We start from the raw sequence: 6000 nt of genomic DNA, 5'->3' as shown, positions 1-6000 counted from the left end.
CCATCCCTGGATGTGCTTAAGGGCCGTTTAGATGCAGTGCTGAGGGACATGGTGTAGGGGAGGACTTTGTAGAGTAGGGGAGATGGTTGGACTCGATGATCCCAAGGGTCTCTTCCAACCTCAATGATTCTATGATTCTATGAAATACTTTGGAGCTGGGTGTACACAGCAGATAATTACAATGACATGGAATCCAGGACAGAATAGATTTCACTGAGAATAGGGCTGAACGATAACTTTGGAGATGTCAACGGTGCTGAAGCAAAGGGGCAGCCAAGACAGGCAGGGTAGAGCTAGCTGCAACGTGCTGTGAGACACCATGACACAATATTGCTTGCTCTATGTTTGTGCTTGGAAATCTGAATCATATAGTGTCATCCCGGAGCACAAAATGCAACACTAACTACTCAAAGGCAATCCCTCCAAAAACTTTTTAACCTCCATGAAAGCAGTAATACTTTTTTGCTCCATTTGGAGTTTCCACTGCAGAAGCTCCAAGTAGAGCACGGAGCAAAAGACACCAATCAGGAGAATTAACATTGCCCTGGCACTCCCTGAGCTAACAAATTTAGCGCTCCACAGCACAAATCAGAAAGTTGTCATCAAAGACCAAAAGACACCAATCAGGAGAATTAACATTTCCCTGGCACTCCCTGAGCTGACTAACAAACAAATTTAGCGCTCCACAGCACAAATCAGAAAGTTGTCATCAAAGACAGATACCAAGAAAGCCATCCAACTGTATGACTCTGATCTTCATCTTCTACCTGAAGTAAATCATGGATCAGTACAAGCTGGGCCATCTCCACTGTGTTTTTCAATCTTCAGGCCAGTTGGAAATGGATCAGAGTAATCGAGGGGCTCTGCACACTCCGAGTGGGAGTGGCAGCAATAAAGGGCTTAGAAGAAACTCAGCTAGTAGGAAAGTGGCCTTTATTTCCTCACCCAGATACCTGAAAGAGGGGAGGGTTATACCTGTGTCAGTAAGGGCAGCACAATGTAAACACCAGAGATACAGACAGTATACAGATAATCAGTAACATAATTAGACAACCTCAGTGGCTCCTGACACATGTTCTTCGCAACTGCTTATTTAAGGAATGTTGCCATTACCTTGCTTCTTGAGATAGAAAATCCATCACCTTTTGCAATACTAAATGCAACCTTATAAGACATTTTATTAATTAATAAGCACACTGATCTAAATAAAACTCCCAGAACCAGTACGTCTGAGGTGCAGGTCCTTAAGAACCAGAAGCACTGAGATTTTCTCTTTTTCTGTTTCTGTGATGATAGCCCTAGCACAATTTTACATCCTGAAGAGCCATCAGTTCCCTAAGTACCGGCCAACCCCAGTTTTACAGAGCAGTCTTTGCACGAATCCACCGTGTCATTCATACAGTAATCCAATCTGATTTCATTTTTTTCACATCTGCTAACGAGATCATGACAGAATTCACTGTAGCTGTAAACCAGACTTCTAGCACACGAGCAGCAGAGGGAACCTGAGCTGGAGATGGTGTTCCTAGACCTGCTCGTTTTCCTTTGTCAGTCTGGGCAGGGAATGCTGCTAATGGCACTGCCCTGCTGCTATAAATAGACAGACAGTCACTTGACCTTGGCAGTTGCTTTGGCTAAAATAATTTTCCTAGAAGCTGGCAGGGGAACAACAGGAGCACATGCCTGCCGTACTCTGCAGCCCGGTGCTCAGCTGGAATGAATGACCTTCACCTTGCTCTGAAAGTGCAGCTTCAAGACTGGCTTATGCTGAGTTAAGAAGGGCTAGTACCAAAAGTGGTGATCCCACCTCTTTTCTTTCCCCCTGTTACATGCTTGTGTCACTGGTCAGGCTGAAAATGAATCTTTTTGTTTCCCCTCCCAATGATTCATCTCACTTTTAGAGTGAAGAGAAGGAAAAATGCACGTCTAGGATTCAATGCATTTGTCCCCGTAACAGACACTGAGAAAAGAACAGATGAATCATAGAATCATAGAATCATAGAATTGCCCAGGCCGGAAGGGACCTCCAAAGGTCATCTAGTCCAACCTCCCCGCAGTCAGCAGGGACACCCCCAACTAGCCCAGGTTGCCCAGGGCCTCATCGAGCCTCTCCTTGAATATCTCCAGGGATGGGGCCTCAACCACCTCCCTGGGCAACCTGTTCCAGTGCTCCACCACCCTCACAGTGAAGAACCCTCTCCTCATCTCCAGTCTAAATCTGTTCCCCTCCAGCTTAAAGCCACTTCCCCTGGTCCTGTCACTGCAGGCCTTTGTAAAGAGGTTCTCCCCAGCCTTCCTGTGCCCTCCTCTGGACCCTCTCCATCAGGTCCATGTCCTTCTTATATTGAGGGCTCCAGACCTGCACACAATACTCCAGGTGAGGTCTCACCAGAGCAGAGTAAAGTGGCAGAATCACCTCTCTGGACCTGCTGGCAACGCATCTTTTGATGCAGCCCAGGATGGGATTGGCCTTCTGGGCTGCAAGTGCCCACTGCCTGCTCATGTCCAGCTTCTCATCCACCAGCACCCCCAAGTCCCTTTCCTCAGGGCTGCTTTCCAATACCTCGCCCCCTAGTTTGTATTGGTGGCGAGGATTGTTCCAGCCCAGGTGCAGAACCTTGCATTTGCTCCTGTTGAACCTCATGAGGTTCACCTGGGCCCACCTCTCCAGCCTGTCCAGGTCCTTCTGGATGACATCCCATCCCTCTGGTGTATCGACAACACCACACAGCTTGGTATCATCCGCAAACTTGCTGATGGTGCCTTTAATCTCCCTGTCTATATCATTGATAAAAATGTTAAACAGTATTGGCCCCAGCACAGACCCTTGAGGAACACCACTTGTGACTGGTTTCCATCTGGACTTTGAGCCATTGAGTACCAAATCAAAGGAACTCCTGTATTTTTCCTTTCACTGTAAGATGACTAGACAGCTAGAAGCCTATGTTCTGTTTATCTAAAGGTAGATGAGATAAATCCCATCACTAAAGTGTGTATTCATCTCTTCTCCATCTCCCCATCAAGAAGTTTTCTAAGCCAGCTGACCAGACCCTTTACAATACCAGTGAGAGGTACGTACTGGGGCATCAGGTACCGATATTCTGCCATTAATGTCTGTGAGGATCTGTGTTTCCTCCAATTAAATGCCGTAGGTCAACAGCTCATTACTGAGCAAGCCTAGGATGGCCTCTGTCACATCAGATTTCAGAATAACGGTGTGTCAGCCTCATACCTGCTTTCCTTCACTGATGTGTGGAAGCAAAGGTTGCCCAGGCTCGGTGGCCACAGGTATTTTTCATGGCAAAAACAAGTGGAAGAGGGATGGACTCTCTCTGCTTATTTTTCCTGCATTCCTTTAATAGTTAACATGATATATATTTTATATTGAGATAATATTATAGTTCACAAACAGTACATTAAAAGGCAACTGGGAAGTCGTCCAGAAGTCACCAACTGTGGATTTTGTTATTTACTGTCCCAAAAATAAATCAGAGACCTGGTCTATTCTTAGAAGTGTTGCTGCTACAGTAGCATGAATTTGAAGCTTGTCAGAAGACTACACTGTACGAGTAGGACTTACTTTAATGTAATTATGCTATAGTATAGCTATTCTCTAACTACACATACCCCCCCACACGCTAGGTATCAAAGGGGATTTGGTTGATACAGCATGTTTTACATGCAGAGGTGGCATGAACTGTCCCAGAAACAGCCTCTTGCCCTACAAGATGAGCCTCCACCAAGAGAACTGGCTGGCATACTTTTCCAGTCTAACTAGCTAGAACTGCCAAATCCTTTCTAGTGTTGAGGAAGTCTTAGCAATGACAGAAATAGAAGCAAAGAGTTAGTGCAGAGAGTAAACGCCAATAAGCAATAGATGAAGATAATCATCCGTGCTCCTGCAGCTCATTCAGTTGCTATTTAGAACCTTGTACAAACAGGGATGGTCATCAAGTTCCTTTTATTACATGAAGTAACGATCAGTGGCACCAGGCTGCAAATGTCCTTTTAGTACACTTCCTATCACATGGAAAGACAATTTAATTATGTTTTGTACAATGAGGAAACAACTGAAGTGGGATGTAATCACTTTTGTGCATGTATTTGATTTGAAAGGTAAACACTGCATCCCCGAGTAGCTACAACAGCTGCAATGATACTGACCACTATTTGTGTAATAATACAGGCAGATGCAATACAATTTGAAATGCATTAAGCAGCGTCACATATGCAATAATTTCAAACAGAAATGGGTTTGCAAAAGTGAGCAGCTACGGTGAGTGCCTCGGCTGTACTGAGGAAAAGTAAACAATGAGCTTAGAACATCACATAGTTTTAAGGGGTTTTAATCCACTCAGTGATGTAGAAACAAATAAACATGACGTTCACTAAAGACAGCAGTGACCAGGGTATTAATATGTAACTGAAGGGATGACCTGGAAAACCAAGTCAGGGTTTTGATATCTGTCTCATAATGTTCATTAATTCTTTGTCTTTGGTGCTATGAACTTTTCAAAACAGCCAAGGTAAGGAGGCCCATCTTTCAGGGACATAACCAGCTCAAGCAAGCCAAGCAGACACAGTAAGGTTATAAAAGGATAAGACAATAATTGTCACACAAAGTACAGGTTTTACCTGCTTTCAGAATGGCTTTCGTGTAAAATGCTTTTCTATTTTTTTAAGCTTTCAAAATAAACCACTTCTAATTGCACTTTGCAAGCCAAAAGCCCCTACCATCTAACATGCCCCCTTTTAAATCTATTCATTTTACTTACTATTCCAGGACCTGGTTAATAAAACTAAAATCCAGGGAGGGTAAATTTCTATCATCTACTTTTCTTAGGATGCTAAAAAGCAAATGAACAAATTCCAGGGAGCTTGTGACTTTCTGAACCTATGAAAGCTCCTGCTGCCCACACACACACGTCTCATCAGTAGCTAGTAAGTTTACAACAACACAGCAATTTCAAGAGTACAAGCTAAATGTGCACCGTATATCTCTGGCAAATGCCAAGGAAAAAAATGTCGTTCTTATCTGGCTGATGTTAGCTGATATTGCTGCTGGGGGTGACACTGCTAGGTGAAAAAGGTTAGGTTAAAGCCAACAGCGGGTTAGGCCACCATCCTGGCCTGTATCAGGAACAGCGTGGTAAGTAGGATTTAGGAGGTGATTGTCCCCCTGTACTGGGCACTGATGAGGCCCCACCTCAAGTGCTGTGTTCAGTTTTGAGCCCCTCATGACAGGAAAGACACTGAGCTGCTGGAGCAGGTCCAGAGAAGGGCAACGGAGCTGGTGAGGGGTCTGGAGAACAAGTGTTATGAGGAGAGGCTGAGGGAGTTGGAGTCGTTTAGCCTGGAGAAGAGGAGGCTGAGAGGAGACCTTCTCGCCCTCTACATCTCCCTGAAAGGAGGGTGTAGAGAGGTGGAGGTTGGTCTCTTCTCCCAAGTCACAGGTGATGGGACAAGAGGAAACGGCCTCAAGTTGCGCCAGGGGAAGTTCAGATTGGATATTAGGAACAATTTTTACATGGGAAGGGTTATTAAACATGGGAATGGGCTGCCCAGGGCAGTGGTTGAGGCACCATTCCTGGGGGTATTTAAAAGACGGGCTGACATGGTGGTTAGAGACATGGTTTAGTGATAGTTTTTTTTTATCAGAGTTAGGTTGATGGTTGGGCTAGATGATCTTAAAGGTCCCTTCCAACGTAGACAATTCTATGATTCTATGATGGTCCCCCACATTGCCTGACTGCTTTCTGCCAACTGTCCCCAGTGGGTTCAGTGCAAAGTGTGTCCTTCCCAGTCTTCACGTGGGACTTGGCTGTAGCGATGGAGCCAAACATTCCTCAGTACTGGGAAACGTGTTAAATGGTAGCCCAGTTGTGTTCACAGTATTTTTCACAAAGCTTGCTCTGTGAACTGGGGAGCAGGATGGGTCCAGAGTGCAATATGGCAAAGGTTAGTTAAGATATCAATGGACACTTCCCAAAAAAGGAGGTT

Source organism: Calidris pugnax, unplaced genomic scaffold, assembly GCF_001431845.1.
Source record: "Calidris pugnax isolate Ruff unplaced genomic scaffold, ASM143184v1 scaffold189, whole genome shotgun sequence".
In the NCBI taxonomy this organism is placed as follows: domain Eukaryota; kingdom Metazoa; phylum Chordata; class Aves; order Charadriiformes; family Scolopacidae; genus Calidris; species Calidris pugnax.
Note: the sequence above shows the minus strand (reverse complement) of the source record.